At 38.9% G+C, this 23,180-nt stretch overlaps 1 non-coding gene across 1 annotated transcript; it reads left to right on the top strand.

Moving 5' to 3' along the window:
• Positions 1–21,607: 21,607 nt before the first annotated feature.
• On the top strand, positions 21,608–21,680 carry Trnaa-cgc (transfer RNA alanine (anticodon CGC)). The gene has a single exon. It is a non-coding gene; the product is annotated as a tRNA-Ala (tRNA).
• The last annotated feature ends 1,500 nt before the right edge of the window (positions 21,681–23,180 follow it).

Genomic DNA, 23,180 nt, shown 5'->3' with positions numbered 1-23,180 from the left:
AGAAATAATTTCATATATGGGGTTCCCAGTTATTCTTCTCAAACCATATAGTGACAAATTTGGTTGTGATGAAATGAACTACTATGAAGTGAGTGAGAGGTACTGGTGAAAGTAAAGCTGTGAGAGTGGTTTGTGAGTTGTGCCAGTATAGCTCAGTCATTTTGAGCAATTGCCTACAAAAGGTGAAGGTACTCAGTTCAAGTAGCAGTCTGACACACATTTTAAATCAGCCAGGGAGCTTCAATTATTATTATTATTATTATTATTATTATTGGTATAGTCATTGTGTGACATACATTAACTTATGCTTCATATTTGATCTTCTTAAACTGGTTTTTAAGTATCTTTCATTTATAAACTCTATGGGCTTTAATCAAGAATGCACAAAATGATACTTCAGTGCTTTGGAGACAACAGTAATTTTTTAGTTATTGCAAAGGGATAACACTGCATTAAACTTTATAATTCAGGTATCTTATGAGAAGATAATGGAAACAAAGATGCTGAAAGTGGTTGCCAGGCATTTTATTGTGATTTAAGTTGTTACAGGAGAAGGAAGTCTATAGCTTCAAAGAAAAATGCTAATAAAGTGTTGTGATTGTATGGACAAGTGTGCACTGGATATAAAAGTGAAAGTGGCTACAACATTCATAATGCTCCAAGAGAGCAAAAATCAACTACACAGTCTTCCAAGAAAGTGAAGCACCTGGAAGTCATGGTCAGGTGTAAATGTACCTTCATACACATACACACCATGGGCGCGGGTAAGCAAAATATTAGAGCTGCAAAGCACCAAATGTTGAGTGCTCACTTTGAAGGAGATGGAGGTGCAACATACACTTGTGCTCTTGTAGGACAGTGCTATCAGCATCTGACAGTTTGAAAGGGGTCTCATTGTGGTCTCCATTTGACTGGCTGGCCAAATTGTGCCGTATCCAAATTTGTGAGTCATTTGGATGTAACAGTGGCCTGACACTGGACTGCATGGGAATGTGGGGACAGGGATATTCCTTATCAAGGATCCAGTCAAGCACAACAAGGCAGGAATGCTGTATTGTGCACCAACTACATTGTATTCCCTTCACATCTGCACCTGCTATCTGAAAACAAACAATGGACTTCCTGCAACATTCTGTGCCATCCAGCACCATTGGTCAGAAACTAGCAGCAGCTGGATTACGGAATTATCATCCCGTATGCAGGCTGCCGTTAACACTACAACACAAATGGCTACATTTGAAGTGGTGTCATGACCAGGAAACACAGACTGTTGATGAAAGGTGTTGCTTACTGCTCAACAACAAATCGCTGTTCTGCATTGACCTGGATGATGGTCCTCAGCAAGTATGGCAGGAACACACAGTATCTTTCTTGCCTTGTGGTGTGGGAGCCATTGGATATGAGTTCAGGTCACATCTAGTAGTGACTGAGGGAACTCTGAAGGCACAACAGTATGTCATGGCTTCTCGGATCCTCCTGTGTTACCTCTCATGCACAGTATGGCGGTGCCATTTTGCAACACCCAATGCTCGTCTACACACAGCAGGTGTCTCTGTGAACTGTCTGCTTAATGTTAAGATACTCTTGTGGCCAGCAAGATCCCCAAATCTGTTTCAGATATACCACGTGTGGGATCAGCTAAGACTTCAAGTGTGTTTAGTGCCAATATACAGGATATCAATGACCAGTTACAGCAGTTTTGAATCAGCTTGCCTCAGGCTACAACATCATCAGCAAACAGTTCAAGTGCTGCTCACCCTGCCTGTAAGATGATGTATGTGTTTAGAGAATAAGAGTGGTCCTGTTACACTTCCCTGGGTCACTGCTGATGACACTCTTTTATCTGATGAACACTTATCATTGAGAAAAACATACAGGGTCCAATTACTTAAAAAGTCTACAGTGGGTCTAAAGCTGTCTGGTAATATAGGAATCTGCCTGTTCCCCTCCATCTATGGTTCGAAGCGTATTTCATGAGAAAAGGGCAAGCTGAGTTCTCCATGAGCAATGCTTTCTAAATCAGTGCTGATATGAGGACAGAAGGTTTTATACCATCTGGACCTGGTGGCTTATTTGTTTTCGGCCCTTTTAGTTGCTTCTCTACACCACTAATGCCTATTTCTGTTTCCTCCATTTGGGAGTCTGTGCGGCAGTCAAATGATGATGTGTTTGAATGATTCTCCTGCATGAATGACTTCATAAATATGAAATTTAAAACTTCTTATTTCCTCTTCCTGCTTTCTATTGCCACGCCAGACTGATCGACAAGTGACTCGATAGAAATCTTTGACTAGCTTAGAGATTTTATGTATGATCAGAATTTTCTTGGGTTCTCAGCAAGACCTTTTGCTAAGGTACAACAGTGGAAGCTATTGTATGCTTCACATATTGATCTTCTTATGGATGCATGAATATCTAATAACTTTTGTCTGTTGACATTTTCACATTCTTTATTGAACTGAGAAAGCAACAATCTCCATTTCCCAAGTATTTTCCAAATCTGATTATTAAATGACAGAGGATCCTTTCCATATTTAGCCCACTTACTTGGCATGTATGTCTCCAGAGTGAGACTTACAATCAGTTTAAACTTTTCCCATAATTCCTCTGTATCAGTCATATAGGAGCTAACTGATGTCCTTTCATTGTCTAAGTGGGATGCCAACAACTGCTTATCTGCTTTTTCCAGCATAAATACACAAGCTCGGATTAGATAAGGAAATTGGCTGTGCCCTTTCAAAGGAATCATCCTGATATTTGCCTGGAACAATCTGGGAAATCACGGAAAACCTAAATCGGGATGGCCAGATGCAGATTTGAACCATCATTCGCCTGAATGCAACTCATGTGTGCTAATCACTGCACCACCCCTTTTGGTGTGGGAATTTAGAGACATTATGGAACATATTAGGAAAATGTTATTGGAGTAGGTGCACAATTACCTGAAAAGATTCCACATTTAACATTTAACAATGCCACTATAGCTGCAGTACATCAGGAGTTTGTTTTTATGAAACAGATCTGATGATGGTCATTAAAGACCGATACCGGTAATCAGTTAACAAAAAATTTGTGACAATAGATGTAAATTAAAAGAAACTTATTACCTGAAAAGATGTAGCCCATCTCTGACAAGAGAAAGTGTAACAGAAAATTAAATCTGTTCCCACTTAAAGGCAGAGCCAGAACAATTAGTCCAGAAAGCAGATGTTGTTTCAGCAGTCCTCATAAAGAAGGAATGGTCTAAATAGGATTGGTTCTGAGAAATATTAAAACCAAAAACAAAAATTGAACATCTGGTTTGAGAGATATATGTACAAGCCAAAGATATTTACCTCTGATGGCAAGAACAAGACAGTGACACTGAGTCCACCACTTAGGAGGCATTCGCATCTCAGATGAAGGAAACGGAAAAACAGATGAGGTATTACCAAAACAAATTTTTGAAAGGAGAACTGATTGCAGTGTGGAAGTCAAAGAGAACTCTAGCATCAATGATATTCATTGTTAGATTTATAGGTAGCTAGTTAAAGATGTGAACAAAATCAACATGTAATGTGAAGCATGGATAAAAAGTCAATATGAAGAAACTTCTGCCACTGTGAAACTCGCAAAAGATTTAGACACTGGGCAATCAGAGGTCAATGACATTAAGAAAAGGGTGCAACAGGTAGGTAAAACTTGAAGTTGGTGTTGAAAACCTGTAACTTCAAATTCACTGAGATACAAACATAGCCCCCCCCTCCCCTGAACCATGGACCTTGCCGTTGGTGGGGAGGCTTGTGTGCTTCAGTGATACAGATAGCCGTACTGTAGGTGCAACCACAACTGAGGGGTATCTGTTGAGCCGCCAGACAAACATGTGGTTCCTAAAGAGGGGCAGCAGCCTTTTCAGTAGTTGCAAGGGCAACAGTCTGGATGATTGACTGAGCTGGCCTTGTAACAATAACCAAAATTTGCTGGTACTTTGAACGGCTGAAACCAAGGGGAAACTACAACCGTAATTTTTCCCGAGGGCATGCAGCTTCACTGTATGAAATGATGATGGCGTCCTCTTGGGTAAAATATTCTGGAGGTAAAATAGTTTCCCATTCGGATCTCCGGGCGGGGACTACTCAAGAGGATGTCGTTATCAGGAGAAAGAAAACTGGCATTCTACGGATCAGAGCGTGGAATGTCAGATCTCTTAAACGGGTAGGTAGGTTAGAAAATTTAAAAAGGGAAATGGATAGGTTAAAGTTAGATATAGTGGGAATTAGTGAAGTTCGCTGGCAGGAGGAACAAGACTTCTGGTCAGGTGACTACAGGGTTATAAACACAAAATCAAATAGGGGTAATGCAGGAGTAGGTTTAATAATGAATAGGAAAATAGGAATGTGGGTAAGCTACTACAAACAGCATAGTGAACGCATTATTGTGGCCAAGATAGATAAGCCCACACCTACTACAGTAGTACAAGTTTATATGCCAACTAGCTCTGCAGATGACGAAGAAATTGAAGAAATGTATGATGAAATAAAAGATATTATTCAGATAGTGAAGGGTGATGAAAATTTAATAGTCATGGGTGATTGGAATTCGGTAGCAGGAAAAGGGAGAGAAGGAAACGTAGTAGGTGAATATGGATTGGGGCTAAGAAATGAAAGAGGAAGCCGCCTGGTAGAATTTTGCACAGAGCACAACTTAATGATAGCTAACACTTGGTTCAAGAATTATAAAAGAAGGTTGTATACATGGAAGAAGCCTGGAGATACTGGTACGTTTCAGATAGATTATATAATGGTAAGACAGAGATTTAGGAACCAGGTTTTACATTGTAAAACATTTGCAGGTGCAGATGTGGACTCTGACCACAATCTATTGGTTATGACCTGTAGATTAAAACTGAAGAAACTGCAAAAAGGTGGGAATTTAAGGAGGTGGGACCTGGATAAACTGATTAAACCAGAGGTTGTACAGAGTTTCAGGGAGAGCATAAGGGAACAATTGACAGGAATTGCGGAAAGAAATACAATAGAAGAAGAATGGGTAGCTTTGAGGGATGAAGTAGTTAAGGCAGCAGAGGATCAAGTAGGTAAAAAGATGAGGGCTAGTAGAAATCCTGGGGTAGTATAAGAAATATTGAATTTAATTGAAGAAAGGATAAAATATAAAAATGCAGTAAAACAAGCAGGCAAACAGGAATACAAACGTATCCAAAATGAGATCGACAGAAAGTGCAAAATGGCTAAGCAGGGATGGCTAGAGGACAAATGTAAGGCTGTAGAGGCTTATCTCACCAGGGCTAAGATAGATACTACCTACAGGAAAGTTAAGAGACCTTTGGAGAAAAGAGAACCAGTTGCATGAATATCAAGAATTCAGATGGAAACCCAGTTCTAAGCAAAGAAGGGAAAGCAGAAACGTGGAAAGAGTATATAGAGGGTCTATACAAGGGCGATGCACTTGAGGACAATATTATGGAATTGGAAGAGGATGTAGATGAAGATGAAATGGGAGATACGATACTGCGTGAAGAATTTGACAGAGCACTGAAAGACCTGAGTCGAAACAAGGCCCCCGGAGTATACAACATTCCATTGGAACTACTGACGGCCTTGGGAGAGCCAGTCCTGACAAAACTGTACCATCTGGTGAGCAAGATGTACGAAACAGGCGAAATACCCTCAGACTGAAAGAAGAATATAATAATTCCAATCCCAAAGAAAGCAGGTGTTGACATATGTGAAAATTACTGAACTATCAGTTTAGTAAGTCACAGCTGCAAAGTACTAACGTGAATTCTTTACACACAAATGGAAAAACTGGTAGAAGCAGACCTCGGGGAAGATCAATTTGGATTCCTTAGAAATGTTGGAACACGCGAGGCAACACTGACCCTACGACATATAGCTAGATTAAGGAACGGCAAACCTACGTTTCTAGCATTTGTAGACTTAGAGAAAGCTTTTGACAATGTTGACTGGAATACTCTCTTTCAAATTCTGAAGGTGGCGGGGTAAAATACAGGGAGCGAAAGGCTATTTACTACTTGTACAGATCCAGATGGCAGTTATAAGAGTCGACGGACATGAAAGGGAAGCAGTGGTTGGGAAGGGAGTGAGACAGAGTTGTAGTCTCTCCCCGATTTTATTCAATTTGTATATTGAGCAAGCAGTGAAGGAAACAAAAGAAAAATTTGGAGTAGGTATTAAAATCCACGGAGAAGAAATAAAAACCTTTAGGTTCGCCAATGACATTGTAATTCTGTGAGAGAAAGCAAAGGACTTGGAAGAACAGCTGAATCTAATGGCCAGTGTCTTGAAAGGAGGATATAAGATGAACATCAACAAAAGCAAAACGAGGATAATGGAATGTAGTCAAATTAAGTCAGGTGATGCTGAGGGAATTAGATTAGGAAATGAGAAGCTTAAAGTAGTAAAGGAGTTTTGCTATTTGGGAAGCAAAATAACTGATGTTGGTCAAAGTAGAGAGGATATAAAATGTAGACTGGCAATGGCAAGGAAAGCGTTTCTGAAGAAGAGAAATTTGTTAACATCGAGTATAGATTTAAGTGTCAGGAAGTCATTTCTGAAAGTATTTGTATGGAGTGTATCCATGTATGGAAGTGAAACATGGACGATAAATAGTTTGTATAAGAACAGAATAGAAGCTTTCGAAATGTGGTGCTACAGAAGAATGCTGAAGATTAGATGGGTAGATCACATAACTAATGAGGAGGTATTGAATAGAATTGGGGAGAAGAGAAGTTTGTGGCACAACTAAACCAGAAGAAGGGATCGGTTGGTAGGACATGTTCTGAGGCATCAAGGGATCACCAATTTAGCATTGGAGGGCAGCGTGGAGGGTAAAAATCGTAGAGAGAGACCAAGAGATGAATACACTAAGCAGATTCAGAAGGATGTAGGTTGCAGTAGGTACTGGGAGATGAAGAAGCTTGCACAGGATAGAGTAGCATGGAGAGACGCATCAAACCAGTCTCAGGACTGAAGACCACAACAACAAACATAGCAACAACTGATATCAAATTTCAACAAGGACCTGTCTTTGTAGGGGAGGACACTGTGCAGAGGCAGTGGCATATTAGTATCTTCATATCAGGATGGAAGAATGTACAACAGGTAATGTTTGTAAAGTCACTTAGGCATCTTTCCTGACAGCAGGAATGATGATCATGATCTCTGCTTTGTAGTTAGACATATGCAGGGCGATTTGGCCCTTTGCCTTTAAGAAAGTCAACAATGCTATGCTTACTCTGATCAAGCACTTCTGGTGAAGCATTGGTTCAAGGGATTCAAATGTGAATGTGCAATGAAGTTCCGGAGAACTTAACAGGAGCAGCTCTGACATTCTTTGCAGTTATTTCAAAAATAATTTTGACAAAACCAAATAGTGGGATAGAGATACCTGAGACAAACAACTTCAAATATTTTAATAAAAAAAAAAATTGCGGTTGACATTAGGAAGAAGTAGTCTACCATTAGCTACTCTCAGAAGGAGCAACATCTAGCCAAGCAAGAAGACCACTGGGCTGCTTGTAATCAAAATGTTTAATCTGAGAGAGCACTGTTGAACAGAGTACTGAACAAATTTGAATTCAAGAGAAGAAGGGAAAAACAGTTTTGGCATTTGGAAAATGAGTAAGAGTGACCAGAGAGGATGCAAAATCTGAAGATACAACTGATCTGATACCATTATGGGAAATTGATGAAAAGAAATCTGAATGAAGAACACAAGCCAACCATAATGGACACAGTTGCATATCTAAGTGTCATTTTGCCAGTGTTATTTGCAAAATCAGCAGAGTATCTGACAGTAGTGACTATCCATGTGGCGTGAAAATAATGGGTTGGTGTATAAGCTGTAGCACTTTTTCATAACTTAAAGAAGCATAACACGTAACAGAAACTTTAGTGATCAATAATATATTCTCTTCCATTATTTACAACTGTCTGTCAATGCTAAGGTAACTTTTCAATTCCGTGACTGTAAAAATAATGGGGGTCTGAGGCAAAGAACGCATCGGGCCATGTTTGGAGCACATTTTCATCTGGAAAGTAAGTTTCTAAAAGGCTGTTTGATAGCACAAAAGGTGAGAAACTGAGGGCGCGAGATCAGGTGAATAAAGTGGGTGTGCAATGACTTCCCAATTCAACTCCTCTTAGAGTTTTCTGTCCGTCTACCAGAATCTGTAGTGGCAGCACTTCATGCAGTCTTCCTAGTTATTGTTCTTGAATTGTATCTGCAAACTCATGCAGTCTTCCTAGCTATTGTTCTTGAATTGTATCTGCAAACCATCTCAGTTGTTGACAATAAATGTCAGTAGCGATGGCTACACCCTGGGGAAGCAATCTGTAGTACACCCTACCATCTCTGTTCTATGAAATACATAACATTATCTTTTGCGGGTGTGCACAGGTCTGTGTATGGGGAGTTGCTGCTTTGTTCAAGCTCAACCATTCCTTTCTTTTCCTTACATTAACATGACGACATAATATTTCTCATCGCCAGTGACAGTACAGGAAAGCAATGGTTGGTGTCATTCATGAGCTAGATGATGATGGGCAAGCAGAGATACATATGTGGCCACCTATTGATTTTTATGATTTTGGCTTAGTGCATATGGGAGCCATACACCCAATTTTTGAACCGTTACATGCAAATGTCACATGATGATGGAACGATCACAGTACATCATATTTGTTAGTCTTGAGTATGCTGATGTGGATCATTGCAGATTAATGGATTTAAAGATATTTGTCAAACTCTGAAGGTCTACTTTAACATGGGGAGTCATTAATCTCAAAATGATCCTCCTTAAATGAGAATACAATTTTATTGGTGTGCTCTGTCCAATGGCATTATCACCATACCTGGTGCAAATGTTTCTGGCTGCCTCTGCTGCTGTTATTTATCTACTGAACGCAAAGAGAAGAATGTGTCAGAAATGCCCTAATTCCTTCACTTGGCATGCCATTTTTTAGTGTCCACAGCTCCACTCACCAACTCCAATTTAAAAAATGTAAGCTCAAATGGCAACAGGTAAGTACAAATAAAAAATGATGATAGGTAAGCAAATCCATATCAACTGGTATGCCAACTTTCAAAACAAAAATGCTGTGAACTTATGCACCAACATATAGATTGTGGCGTGATGGCCTGCTTGAGGGCACCACCCTACTATTTTTCAGAACCACCATGAACTTACTGGAGATTGCTGTGCCAAAATTGGTAAACCATCACCAATCAATAATCTGTTAAAAATGCCCAAGGAGCTGGCATTGCTTGGTATGGTGATGGTCACATTATGTATTTACATGAAGAATAGTTTAGTGTTGCAAGTTCACTGCAGTAAAATTTACTCTCACAGTCCAAATAGGCACTTGGTCCCTTATCTCTTTGGTTCATATTATTAAAGTTAGGCTACGTTAGGAATATATTGTTTGTTTTGAAAGGTAGTATACCTTTCCTTAGGCAGCTGATTAGTGTCACCAAATCATGTCCTAACATGTACTTAATTTCAGATAGCTGTGCTACTGTTCTCTATTAATGTCGTATTGAACTGTTCCATGCACATACCTATTGCTGTGATCAAAATTAAGTAATTACATTCACGGACGCCATTGTTGTTGTTGTTGTTGTTGTTGTCTTCAGTCCTGAGACTGGTTTGATGCAGCTCTCCATGCTACTCTATCCTGTGCAAGCAACTTCATCTTCCAGTACCTACTGCAACCTACATCCTTCTGAACCTGCTTAGTGTATTCATCTCTTGGTCTCCCTCTACGATTTTTACCCTCCACGCTGCCCTCAAATGCTAAATTTGTGATCCGTTGATGCCTCAAAACATGTCCTACCAACCGATCCCTTCTTCTAGTCAAGTTGGGCCACAAACTTATCTTCTCCCCAATCCTATTCAATACCTCCTCATTAGTTACGGGATCTACCCATCTAATCTCAGCATTCTTCTGTAGCACCACATTTTGAAAGCTTCTATTATCTTCTTGTCCAAACTAGTTATCGTCCATGTTTCACTTCCATACATGGCTACACTCCAAACAAATACTTTCAGAAATGACTTCCTGATACATAAATCTATATTCGATGTTAACAAATTTCTCTTCTTCAGAAACGCTTTCCTTGCCATTGCCAGTCTAAAATTTTATATCCTCTCTATTTCGACCATCATCAGTTATTTTACTTCCTAAATAGCAAAACTCCTTTACTACTTTAAGTGTCTCATTTCCTAATCTAATTCCCTCAGCATCACCCAAATTAATTTGACTACATTCCATTATCCTCGTTTTGCTTTTGTTGATGTTCATCTTATATCCTCTTTTCAAGACACTGTCCATTCCGTTCAACTGCTCTTCCAAGTCCTTTGCGTCTCTGACAGAATTACAATGTCATCGGCAAACCTCAAAGTTTTTACTTCTTCTCCATGAATTTTAATACCTACTCCAAATTTTTCTTTTGTTGCTTTACTGCTTGCTCAATATACAGATTGAATAACATCGGGGAGAGGCTACAACCCTGCCTCACTCCTTTCCCAACCACTGCTTCCCTTTCATGTCTCTCGACTCTTATAACTGCCATCTGGTTTCTGTACAAGTAGTAAATAGCCTTTCGCTCCCTGTATTTTACCCCTGCCACCTTCAGAATTTGAAAGAGAGTATTCCAGTCAACATTGTCAAAAGCTTTCTCTAAGTCTACAAATGCTAGAAACATAGATTTGCCTTTTCTTAATCTTTCTTCTAAGATAAGTCGTAGGGTCAGTGTTGCCTCGCATGTTCCAACATTTCTAAGGAATCCAAATTGATCTTCCCCGAGGTCGGCTTCTACCAGTTTTTCCATTTGTGTGTAAAGAATTCACGTTAGTACTTTGCAACTGTGACTTACTAAACTGATAGTTCAGTAATTTTCACATATGTCAACACCTGCTTTCTTTGGGATTGGAATTATTATATTCTTCTTTCAGTCTGAGGGTATTTCACCTGTCTCATACATCTTGCTCACCAGATGGTAGAGTTTTGTCATGACTGGCTCTCCCAAGGCCGTCAGTAGTTCTAATGGAATGTTGTCTACTCCGGGGGCCTTGTTTCGACTCAGGTCTTTCGGTGCTCTGTCAAACTCTTCACGCAGTATCTTACCTCCCATTTCGTCTTCATCTACCTCCTCTTCCATTTCCATAATATTGTCCTCAAGCACATTGCCCTTGTATAAACCTTCTGTATACTCCTTCCACCTTTCTGCCTTTCCTTCTTTGCTTAGAACTGGGTTGCCATCTGAGCTCTTGATATTCATACATGTGGTTCTCTTCTCGCCACAGGTCTCTCTAATTTTCCTGTAGGCAGCATCTATCTTACTCCTAGTGAGATAAGCCTCTGCATCCTTACATTTGTCCTCTAGCCATCTCTGCTTAGCCATTTTGCACTTCCTGTCGATCTCATTTTTGAGATGTGTGTATTCCTTTTTGCCTGCTTCATTTACTGCATTTTTATATTTTCTCCTTTCATCAATTAAATTCAATATTTCTTCTGTTACCCAAGGATTTCTAGCAGCCCTCGTCTTTTTACCTACTTGATCCTCTGCTGCCTTAACTACTTCATCCCTCAAAGCTGCCCATTCTTATTCTATTGTATTTCTTTCTGCAATTCCTGTCAATTGTTCCCTTATGCTCTCCCTGAAACTCTGTACAACCTCTGGTTTAATCAGTTTATCCAGGTCCCACCTCCTTAAATTCCCACCTTTTTGCAGTTTCTTCAGTTTTAATCTACAGGTCATAACCAATAGATTGTGGTCAGAGTCCACATCTGCACCTGCAAATGTTTTACAATGTAAAACCTGGTTCCTAAATCTCTGTCTTACCGTTATATAATCTATCTGAAACGTACCAGTATCTCCAGGCTTCTTCCATGTATACAACCTTCTTTTATAATTCTTGAACCAAGTGTTAGCTATCATTAAGTTGTGCTCTGTGCAAAATTCTACCAGACGGCTTCCTCTTTCATTTCTTAGCCCCAATCCATAATCACCTACTATGTTTCCTTCTCTCCCTTTTCCTACTGACAAATTCTAGTCACCCATGACTATTAAATTTTTGTCTCCCTTCACTATCTGAATAATTTCTTTTATCTTATCATACATTTCATCAATTTCTTCATCATCTGCAGAGCTAGTTGGCATATAAACTTGTACTACTGTAGTAGGCATGGGCTTTGTGTCTGTCTTGGTCACAATAATGCGTTCACTATGCTGTTTGTAGTAGCTTACCCGCACTCCTATTTTCTTATTCATTATTAAACCTACTCCTGCATTACCCCTATTTGATTTTGTATTTATAACCCTGTATTCACCTGACCAGAAGTCTTGTTCCTCCTGCCACCGAACTTCACTAATTCCCACTATATCTAACTTTAACCTATCCATTTTCCTTTTTAAATTTTCTAACCTACCTGCCCGATTAAGTGATCTGACATTCCACGCTCCAATCTGTAGAATGCCAGTTTAAGGAATCCATAAGCAGAAGATATCTTTTGAAAGAATGCCACCCCATCCATAGTTTCTCTGGCATATCCCTTAGGCTAGTAAACAAATGAAGGGAGAGAATGAAACAAACCACACTTGAAGCAAATAATGACAAGAAAAAAATCAAAGTTAACAAATTCTACATCATAATGTTTTGATACACAATATACACAGTACACAGTGTACACGGCTCAGAATGCCACAGATTTGTATTTCATAGGATGACATGACTGCCTATGTATAATAAGATCTGTATGGTTGGCTTTCAGTAAATATCACAACAAATATTTCCATTTTTTATGGTTACAATCTACAATTTGTTAACATAATGCATAAGGTAACAGGAGATTTCAAAAGCATTGGAAGTAGAAATTTTTAAGACGCATATAAAATAAAAAGGCACAGTTCATGTTGAATAATCAATTACAATTAAAGCACTATAGTGTTCTGGCTAATTTTGATTGCTTGTATGATAAAGCATTAGAAAAAAGTATTATTTTGGCTTGTAATGTGAGTGACCCAGCACTCCTAGTCATGAATATCTGACGTCACACTGTCCACAAGACAGACTCCATTCCACCAGCATGTTAGTCCAACATATTCACTTACATGGGCTGCTCCTACTCTTCCCAACACTGGGTTACCCTGCCATCACACCAGTAACAAAGTGCCACATTGTATCATTCCGCACAGTAAATTGCAATGTGCTCCAACTAATCATGTTAGCAGTGACCATTTTTATTGACAATCTGGCTTTTTAAAAAATTTCAATCATACTCTCATTATAATTTTTTTTTCCTTCTTTCAACTGCAGTCAAATTTTAAAGCAAGGGTGTATGACTACATGATCCACCCACCAGCAATTTTTAGAAAATTACTGGATCATGTCTTTGTCACCCTTCATTTGTCAACGTAATAGGAATGATGGGTACACCTATGACAGTTTAACTCTGTGACTCTGATATCTACAAAGTTGGGATGCTATATATTATTCTTTATCATGTAGCAATATTATGAAGAGGAAAGTTGCTACTCACCATATAGCAGAGATGCCGAGTTGCAGATAGGCACAACTGAAAAACTCTCATAAATAAAGCTTAGATGCAAGATCTGCCCCATACATCCTCTCACCGCCACCTACTCCTGTCCAGTCACAAACATCAAATATCCCATCAAAGGCAGGGCAACAAACTAAGTTGCAACCACTGTGCTGTATTCTATGTGGGCATGACAACTACCAAGCTGTCTGTCTGCATGAATGGCCATCGGAAAACTGTGGTCAAGAAACAAGTGGGCCACCTTATTGCGCACACTGCCAAACACGACATCCTTCATTTCAATGACTGCTTCATAGCCTGTGCCATATGGATACTTCCCACCAACACCAGCTTTCCTTAATTGCACAGGTGGGAATTTTCCTGCAATACAGCCTATGTTCCCATAACCCTCCTGGCCTCAACCTTCGTTAATCATTGTTCTCACTCATCTACCCCTCCCCTGTACCCATTCCAGCATTACACAGCCTTCATTCCAACATTGCGCATCTATTTTTGACTAAGGCCTTAGTGACCGAAAGCTTTATTTGTGTAGTCATATATAAAACGCAGTTGTCAGTGGAATTCTTTTTAACCTCACATGTTGCAACAGCTGCAGAGGCCCAGAATATAAAATACCTTGCAACTTCATGGCCAGCGAAATACATACTACGTACAAATTTGTACTACAATGCTTACCAAACATATGAAGTGAAAAATCTCTTTAATTGTGGTGTTTATATGTAGTGTTAAAACATAAGAGAAATTCCATAAGTCGTGGCAACTATGGTACATCCTGCAGTAATGCAGCAATATGGGAATTCCACAATGTGCACTGACCTGGTAAGGCACTTTTTATCTTAATGCTGAGATAAGACAGGGTTCCAGCACAGGAAGTCACAACAAAGGCTGAAATGAAGTATATACACTGGAACTCCGCATAAATTTATTGTGTACAAGTACAAATGCGGGGAAAAATTGAAATCAATTACTGTCCTTCAAAATAGTTCTCCAGTGAATCCACACAGTGTTGCCAATGACGGGGAAGGCACTGAATGCCACTGGCATTACCTCATGTGCCACCTGTCACTAAAATGTTGTCAGGATGTACACCCTGTTTGCAAGGCACCACTCACACAATGGTTTCTTAATTTGCGGTATGATATTGAAGTTGCTTGGCTTAATGTCTGTTGCGTAGGGGGCTTGGGCGGAGGATTTCCCACCGTGACCACTGCACATAATTCTTGATGACATCTACAGTGTGGGTGTAACATTATCATGGAATATGTTTGCATAACCAGCAGTTCCAGACGTTTTCCCCAAAGTTTACATCATAGATGATAGACAAGAAAGTTGTGGTAGTATTGGGTACTGAGACTGTGATCACCCCTACCAGTGTCACTCTTGAATGCGACTGTCATATGCCAGAATGTGACCTTCCTTGCTGATGGATTGTGTCACACCTTGTCTTGTCATCATGAACCTGGATAACACAATTCTGCTGACAGGATCTTCAATTCTAATTCACACGCTGAGGTCTGGGTTTCAGCAATTACAATAATGTGACTGAGCACGCCATTCCCTCACTGCTTAAATCATTTCAGGTTGATATAGCTGGTCTCGTGATACATCAAATTCTGCCCCTCTATTAACTGATGGGGTATCCATTTTGAAAACTTCTTCTGCACCTTCAAGTCTTGCCATAAAATGAGGAACACTGTTGCCCTCAGCATCCTGTCTGTCATTAATTCCTGCACACTCCTGTCAGTCCTCTGGTGAACACTTTTCAATAACAACCTCGGACTGGTCAACACAGGAGACATGGGCTGCCCACTTCATGGAAAGTTTGTTGTTGCTGTGCGTCCATGTCAGAAGGCCTCCACCCAACATGCAACTGTTCTGACAGACAATGCCATCACCGACAGCTCTTCATAGTTATGCATGAAACTGAGTAGCATTTCTGTCAGTGAGAAAGATGATTTTCATGTATGCTTGCTGTTCTCCTCTGACAATATCCATCTAGTAGCATGGCCAAGCTCACAATGAATGTTGGTCGATTTCAATACAGTTTCCAGTGGGCTCATGAATGTATTTATTTGTGTTTACGGTGATGCCACATGTTTGAACAACATACCATATTTGCCATGATTTATTGAATGAACCTCAGTAACTGATAATGTTCTCATTCACAGATCGCTGGTAAGCACTGGTCAATTTTCACTGACACAGATGCAGCTAAGAAAGTAACAGATAAGTCATTTTCTAGTGACTTTAATAAGTGAATGAGCTGCAATAAGAATAATTCCATTAAGTTTCACCTGTCCCCCCCACAAGCCCAATTCACTGTCCATAACCAGGGAGATGTATTCATCAGTTTCCATGCCAATAAATCAGCACCATTTGATGGTGTACGGTAACATCTTGCTTATGCTACCCCAAAATGCAACATCCACACACTGTTGCATAAATCCCATAGTGAAGAATAGCATTCAGGATGTGGAATGAGTGACATCTACATCCATAATCTGCAAACCACAGTGAATTGCACTGCTGAGGGTACTTCCCATTATACAATAGGTAAGTTTCTTCTTGTTCCATTTGTATATAAAGCACAGAAAGAAAGACTGCTTAAATATCTCTGTGCTTACAGTAATTAGTCTAATCTTGTGCTCACAGTCCCTGTGGGAGCAATGTGTAGTAGATGGTAGTATGTTCCCAAATTCCCCACTTAGTACTGGTTCCTGAACCTTTGTAAGTAGATGTTCACCAGGTAGCTGATGTCTGTCTTCAAGTTCCAGACAGTTCAGGTATTTCAGCATTTCCATGACACTCTCCCTTGTGCAAACAAACCTATGACTAATCATGCTGCACTTCTTTGTATAATTAAATATCCCCAATTAGACCATTTTTCGTTTCCCAAATACTTGAGCCATATTCTATCGTGAGTCACTTTAGTGTTTTGTAAGCAGCCTCCTTTGTGGGCTGACTGAATCCTAAAAAGTGATTGAAGCAGTTACCTGCTTTACTTACAACTAAGGCTATGTAATCATTTCATTTTGTAGCCACACAAATTGTTACACCCAAGTATTTCGATGAGCTGACTCTTTGATACTGCAGTCATAAAAAACTATGCTCTTGCATTTCCTGAACAGCATGATTTTACATTCCTGAACATTAAAAATGTGTTATCAATCTATGACTCATTTTTAAATCTTATCAAGATTTCTCTGGAATATTTGTCCACCATTTTTTCATACAGTGCTTCATATTCGGTAACTGCTTCATGTGCAAAAAAGTCTGAGACTGTTGTTAATATTGTCTGTCAGACCATTAACATGCAACATGGGGATACGGACCAACAAACTTCCATGGGACACGCTTAAAGGTACTTCTACAAGTGTCAGTGACTTCCAAGACAAGATAACTTCTGTATCCTACCCACCACCAAATCCTCAATCCAGTCACAAATTTTGTTATACAGACTGTATGTTGTGATATTGTGCATGTTTTCAAACAGTGAGTGCCGTGAAAAATGTGTTTTGTGTTTTAATATCAGTTGTAATCTACATTCATGATTTATTATACAATTTTGGCATTCGTATATTTTTGAGATTTTTGGAAGTTATCTGTTGTACATACTGTATTTAACAGAATATAGGATGACCCTGAAAATAAGATGACCCTCTTTTTTTTTTAAGAGGTACCTTGAGAAAAAAGTATCTTATAATATACATTAGCAAATCAAATTTACAAAACTTTTATTGATGTATTGAGTCTACATTTTGATAATACACGGAGAAATACAATAAACGAAAGAAAATTGTTTACATTAATTTTTATTTTCACTGCCTTCTTTGTTGATTTAGGCTGTCGCCTGTGGTATCACTATTTTTAATCATCATCGTAAACTCCTAACATGACAGCTGTGAAACGTGATTTCTGTTGTTACAAATATTAGGCAGTTTCTTCCGAATTACATTACGATTTCTGAGGATGTGGTTATGGTAGGACTCGAGAATGCTGCTATTTTTATCTGAACACACAGCGGATTTCGCTTCCATACTGATGTAAGAATTTTACAGTGTATCTTACTTAGAAACACATTGTCTGCCCCGCCGCCATCTCATTGGCTGTGTACTGTGTAGAACCACCAGCTGACACACCCCATCCGTTCCCGTTATGCTTCTTGATAAGCGGCGGCAACATTGCTGCACGAAACACACGACGTTGCAAGTACGCATCTGGCCCCCATGTAGTAGCATCTCCTGCAGAAATGTTTGTTATTGTTGAATATTTGTCCAATTTTAGAGTGCAAATAGATTCAGAAAAACTGCAGTTTAAACGTGGTAGATGTTCATAAAAAGCTTAAGGACAACTGCCTGCTGAAAACTCCCATCCCCACTTTCATCATAGTTCTCAGCTAAGCTGCACTACTGTCCCCCCCCCCCCCCCCCCCCACCCCCCCAAGTTTCAGTAGTGCTCTGCTTGAGCAACAATGACACATGGAGGACGGCAATATCTTTTATGGCGCAGGTCATACGTAATAGCAGCAACTAATAATTAAATAAAAGATCGTAATCACTAACCAGTCCGATTCCCGAACTTTCGCTCATCCCGCAATCTCTTGCCGTCTGTTCGTACTCCACAACGGAGGGCTTTTCCGCTAATTTCTTCTCGCAACAACAATTACAGTTAGTTTAATATGGCTTATTTCGTTTGTCGGACATTTAATTCTTTATTAATTTTCCTTCTCATTTCATCTAAATGTCATTAGCTTGTTCTATGCCTGTTTAAAAGCTGGTAATGGCTTTCTCCGGTGGTATTTTAATACCTGTACAGCGACCAAGTTTCTCATTTGTAACCCACTTCGCAAATTATTAGTTTCCCATAATCAAATAAGATACTGATTTGGGTTTGGAGTCAACTAATTGTTTCTGAAGGAGAAGATTTTCGCCTTTGAATATTAACTTTAATTAAAAAGCTGCATAAATGTTATGTATACTATATACATATATGATGACAACTTTCACCGTAAATCTGTTGAAAAACAACAAAAGTTTGTAAGCTGATAGAATTTAATGTTATTTCGTCCTGTGTTTCACCAAATTGTGAATTTTTAAGCAACACACTAGATTGTTTGTAGTCACCAGTCCATAGAGTCTCGCGTATCTCTTGCACTTGCACCGCGAATCAAATGTCACGTGACTGTTCAAGCAAGGTCGATACTATATCGAGCGCATCAGCAAATCACGGAATCCTGAGCGTGTACGAACACAGGTATGGTGTGATATGTGCTACTATTATAGGGTCGTTAAAAATAAATTTGTATGCAATATCAATTTCCAAAGCTTCATCTGTTAATGAAGGATGACCCCATTATTCTTCTACCATAGCGAGTAGAAGAAACTACTACTACTCGCTATGCATCTACTAAACAACGTAAAAACGCTGACCTCAGCAGAACTGATCTTGGCCCCCTGCTTTTGTGTCGAATGGAAGGCTTATGTGAGAAGACTTGAGTCATAGGATTGAAAACTGTAGAGTCACTCTAAATGGTTCAGATGTGCTGTACATACCAGAAGCTGCAACCCAAGTAAATGACTATGTATGCATGCACACAAGTTTTTTTGTAGATTAAGTTACTCTCCATTCATTTAAGATAACAAAAGCTGCATTACGCACTGGAAGGGTTAGTGCAAGATCCAAAGAAATGTCCCCTACTGAAGCACTCACAATAAAATAGCAGAGTTGGAAGCGTTTCTAAAAAGCAGTGGAGCTCATGAAATACTACAGAGAAAGGTGTTTAGGCCTGAAATAGATAGCAGTGAGATTTTTTGGAAAAATTTAGTGAGGCCTATACAGTGTGCATATAAATGTCTGGCAATAGCAATTAGCTTCATACAGCTTCTTGCAGCAGGTGGATACTCTAAGCTAGCTGAGCTAGTAATGGCTACGGCCGAGAGATGACAGTATCATGCAAGCATTGAAACCAAAAGCAGTTGAATCAATGTACTTTTCAAAACAGTTGTAATCCAATAGTAATAATATGTTTTTTATTTATTGTTGCTGATTTTTTAAATTATTAGTGTGAATGCAAAATAAAATTATAAATGATTATTTTTATGTCTATTAACCGAGTAAATGGTAGTGTGAGAATAATATATAAACAGTGAGTGAGAGTCATATGCTTAGTGGAAATTTGTAAAATATAATTTGTCAGTTTATGGTACTGGGGAAACTATTGAGGGAACAAGAAACACACTCAGATAATTTAGTTAAGTAAAGGGAGTCTCTTGCTATTTTACAATTTTCTAAATTTGTTCATTTAAGAAACTGCCGTGAAAAAAAATATTATGTTGTGATTTGTTCATAGTAAAAGACACTGGAGGTTTTATGCTGCCAGCTTACTGGCTAGAAAATATCTCAGACAATCAGAAGAGAGAAGAGTCATGCGTATTTTTGGGCTAGACAATTGCTTTGTGGAGGTTAGATTTCATCCAGGGTTCAGCTATCATCACTGTTGGATGTGTTTAAATAAGAACTGAAAAGATGATGTTATTTTGAAGAATTATGGACTAAAATCGATTGTGAAGTTCCATAAGTCTTAATGAGTGAAGAACGTAGTTGAATGTGTGAATCCTGAATTTTCTGTGTGGACTGTGACCTATTGAATAAATAAAATCTGCCTGGCTTGTTACACAAGTTGTTACCAAGAATTAATCATTCAAAGTGACTGATTTGCTTAAATTAAAGTGAGCATTCGAAAACACACAACATCTGCTTGTAACTTTCCCAGTAACAGATGAAGGTGAATACCATAAGCTGACTATTAAGAGTGTCTGTGATAACTTCTGAATGTCAGAATTGTAACTTCAAACTAGTACAGACTTGGTGGTGCAATTGCAACAAAGAAGTGACAGTATATCATACAGTTCATTTGAAGACTTTCTCTCATTTAACAGTAGCTAGCTAAAACCTGAAAATAGAAAACATTTTTTGCACCCTGTAGATACAGTTAGTTTGATTAGCTCTACTACAGCATATCCAGTTGAGAAATATTATCTGTTTTTAACAGAACAGCCATGAGTGCTGCACAAGAAGTGACGATAACCGAAAAGTGAGTGGACCCATTTTCTGTAGGTAGAAATTCATGCCGCCGCAAGAATGTATCAAAAGGACAAGAAAATGGAAGTACTGTATTTGTCGTAGTAGATAAACTCAAATCCAACAAAATAGAAATTTAAGCTGTATACGAGGTTGTTTGGGCAAGACTAAGTATCAAGACTGAACATAAACTTGTAACTGAATCTTTCTATTGAATTGACCACAAGATATACGGAAAGATTTATAGAAAACCTAAGTTTGCTAGTACGAATAATCCTCCATCATTCTGTCATCATTGGACGAGATGTTAATTATCCATCAATCAATTGGGAAAATCACAGTTTTATAAGTAGAGGAAGCGACACAACATCCTGAGAAAGACTGTTGAGGACTCACTAGAACAGTTATACTGGAAGCCCATTAATGATGGAAATGTACGGATCCAAAAGCAACAAATAGACTTGGCCTATTTGAGGATGACCTTGTGACAGTTGCAGCAACAATGATTACTAAAGTACAAAGGGCAACAAAAACAGGTAGAAAGATTTATATGTACAGCAAACTAGATAAAGAAGTAATAGTGCCGTATGCCATTGATGGACTTCAAATTAACTCTTGACAAGAGCACACAGAAGAACTCTGGCTCAAGTTTAAAATAATAGTCTATCATGTACAATATTTGTGACTGAATTGGAGATTTGTTGGATGGAAAGACATCAACTTCAGATGTGTACCACAGAAGTGGTGCTCTGCAACATTTAAGTACTTGTTAAGTGAGATCTTGCTGTACACCATGAACTGCATGTAGAAGTGTGACCGTTTAGTGCTTGACAGCTATACCACTTCAAACTAAAATGGATATCCGACCCCAATGGAAAGACAAATGGAAGACATCATCTGTTAACGAAGGAAAATATTACAGCCGGGTACAACCCCACAAACCGAGCGAGGTGGTGCAGTGGTTAGCACACTGGACTCGCATTCGGGAGGACGATGGTTCAATCCCGTCTCCGGCCATCCTGATCTAGGTTTTCCGTGATTTCCCTAAATCGCTTCAGGCAAATGCTGGGATGGTTGCTTGGAAAGGGCACGGCCGATTTCCTTCCCCATCTTTCCCTCACCCGAGCTTGCGCTCCGTCTCTAATGACCTCGTTGTCGATGGGACGTTAAACACTAATCTCCTCCTCCTCCAACCCACATACCCAGCTTTCTGTGATTTCACAACTTGAATGTACAGCACAGAGCTATCTCTGTACTCACGAGGATGAAATTTAATCACGGCAGCTTTCCTACACATTTATTTTGTCTACAACTAAGAAATTCTGACGCCTGTGACTAACATCTCAGATGTGGGTGATGTTAATCATTTAATCTTCACCTGCTGGAAATATGATCAACAGAGAGAATAATTCCACTCTGATTTTAACAGTCTTGGGGTTCCATTCCCTGAAAGTATTATTGATCTTTTAATAAGGAATGATGGAGCAGTACTTTGATGTCTTCTGTCAAATATTTTACTGAGAAATTCTGAAATCTGACCACAGAACCTTAGCCTAGACACTTTTGAAAAAAGCACTTCAGAGTTTAGAAACTACGCCTTTGTTTCGACAACAGTGCAGAAATAATGTGTACATGTATTAATGAATTATGTTCATGTCTAACAAGGAGAGGTCCTCAGTGGTGGGATAGACATTTTGAAACCATCTATACTACGTAGGTTAAAACCCTAGCTATCACAGGTTGCGTACACAGACAAAAAAATTATAAATATGTATAAAAAAATTCTTGGATTTTTCAGTTACAAATACACTTTTCCTTGAGTGAAAATACAATTTTTCCCAGATGAAAGTAATTTTTTTTTTTTCCATGTTAAACTGACAATAAATTTTCCCTCGGAACTGTAAAAATTCTCAATCCTTTGAATGATGAAGGTTTTATACAAGGGCAATGCTTTGGAAAGATCTTTGATGCAAAACACAAATTCCACCAATTATAGCATGGTAGCTTCTGAAGTACTGAAATTGAGATTATGGTGCACTTTTGTCAGCCAATGATAGCACATGTTACCTGATCTCAAAAGCCAATACCAAAATCACTGTTAAGTAGTGCGAACACACAAATACAAAGTGTTAATGGTTTAAATTAGTATACATACAGTATAACCAAAAACAGCTAGGCTTTTGTGTATAATATTGGTTGTCAAAAGTTTTTTGCTCTTTTTTTCAATGGTGTAGTTAGGAAGGAACCTTGGAGCAGCAGCTTAAATTGCAGCAGCTGAATATTTCTGACAAGCATGATTATAAACTCCACTGCTGTGCACCGAACATTTCGTGGGTTATCTGGCTGAAAACATGTTCCATTGAGCACTTTGACTTTTCCATTGTAAAGCCAATTATGTGTGAACTGCTCACTTTGCCCTTTTTTAAGACTAATTATACTTTTTGCCAACGTTATTGCATAATTTGTACTCTATGAAATACCTACAATAAATAAGAAAAACTAACCCTGAAGCTTGAT

This window comes from Schistocerca gregaria, chromosome 6 (genome assembly GCF_023897955.1).
Source record: "Schistocerca gregaria isolate iqSchGreg1 chromosome 6, iqSchGreg1.2, whole genome shotgun sequence".
NCBI lineage: Eukaryota > Metazoa > Arthropoda > Insecta > Orthoptera > Acrididae > Schistocerca > Schistocerca gregaria.
The sequence above is the reverse complement of the archived record's forward strand: the minus strand, read 5'-3'. Positions and strand labels throughout refer to the sequence as shown.